This window comes from Odontomachus brunneus, unplaced genomic scaffold (assembly GCF_010583005.1).
Source record: "Odontomachus brunneus isolate Ranch 3 - 2012 unplaced genomic scaffold, Obru_v1 Obru_scaffold_278, whole genome shotgun sequence".
Classification (NCBI taxonomy): Eukaryota; Metazoa; Arthropoda; class Insecta; order Hymenoptera; family Formicidae; genus Odontomachus; species Odontomachus brunneus.
The window spans coordinates 48,823-50,730 of record NW_022639728.1 but is presented as its reverse complement, the minus strand read 5'-3'; positions in this window follow the sequence as shown (position 1 = coordinate 50,730).

The following is a 1,908-nucleotide window of genomic DNA, read 5'->3' as shown; positions in this document are numbered from 1 at the left end:
AACACTGATTGATTTATTTCGTTACGTGTTAGGCTAATATTACATGTGTCGTACGACAAGCTTTTCGGATACGTTCATTGGTTAACGAACAAAGAACTTAGAAATACTTTATTCGCCAACCAATAAACGTAAATCCCAAAAGCTCGTCGTACGACAAATGTAATATTAGTCTTGGGTTGATATTACATGTGTCATACGACAAGCTTTTTGGATACGTTTATTGATTGGCGAATAGAGTATTTCTAGGTTCTCTGCTCGTCAACCAATAAACGTATCGAAAAGCTTGTCGTACGACACATGTAATATCAGCTTTATGTATTAAATATTCTTTCCATACGATAGAATGAGAAAGCACTAGAAGCTAATCGGGTGGGACCCAATTGACCACGGTACGATTGAACACAACCAACCGATGAAAAGAATTATCTAGTGAATTACCAGGTCGAACCAATCATTACAATCTGTGTCCAATCGTACCGTGGTCAATTGGGTCCTACCCGAGCTAATCAACTTTCTCGCTCTGTTTTAAACTGCCAATTTCCGGCTTTACTCGCTGCTACAGCAAAAGTATAAGAATGCTTGGTCTATGCCCACATAGCACAAAATGTCACAGTGACATCACAATAAAGTTACTCTGTGACAATAAACTATGTCGCAATGAAGTCACAGCGAAGTCATGATGACGTGCGAATGTCCGCTTTGTCACATGTGTGATATCACTGTGACATCATTATGATATGAAGAAAAATATTACAGTAATGTGTTTGTAACAATGACGTATGATACTTGTTAAAAAAAATATATTTTGCAGAAACGATTGCAACTAGTCAGCTTATGTTGATTTTAAATATAATTTAGCTGTTTTATTTGATCATTAACTATTTTCGCACCTGAAAATTTATTCAGTACAGGTCGGACGCGAACTCGAGACCTGACATACCTCCAGGTTCCTAGTCTACTGTGCTTTTCCTCAACTTGGCTACTGTGCTATTTTCTCAACTGATACTAAGTGTATTTTATAATCCCCATATGCAGCCGAAACACTAATTATAATTTTCTTATATTTTTTTACAACCACAAAGATAAATTATAATTCTAATATTTCATATAATAAAAGAGCATGCATAAAATATTTATGTAAAATATGTTTAGATTGGTGTTGATATTACAAAATATTACAATTTACAAAACATTTTTAAAACGTTAAAAATAATAGGATAAGTTATTTTTTTTCATTAAAAAGATATTTTTTTAACGTTTTTTAACGTTTGGAAAAATGTTTTTATTTTTAATATGTAATAAACGTTCATTTTAATATTTAGAAAGTAACATTTTTTAAATGTTAAATGTTAACATTTAGAAAAACGTTTTTAAATGTTAAATGTTAACATTTAGAAAAACGTTTTTTAAATGTTAAAATACATGTTTATTAAATATTAAAAAACAAAGCATTTTTCTAAACGTTGAAAAACGTTATTTTAATGAAAAAAGAGAACTTATCCCATTATTTTTGACGTTTTAAAAATGTCTTTTCAAATGTTTTTTAAATGTTTTTTAAATATTGTTTGCTCATTGGGTAACAGAAATAACTAGTAAATAAATAAGAAATATTATATTATATTCGTAATATTTTTTTAATATTGCTATAATATTGCTAAAGTAATATTTCGAATTAATGTCACTGCAATTTCTTTGCAACATTACACTGCAATGTTGCATATGCAATGTTGCAACGTTATTATTATATGAAAATATATCTATAAGAATAGCAAACTTATCTTTTTACTCGAAAAAGAAATTCATCTATAATTAAACGTAAATTAAACGTTATCATAACGTCATTTTTCAAAGTCATTTTGACGTTTTAAAACATGATATTAAATACACGTTCTTAAAGGACAAATGACG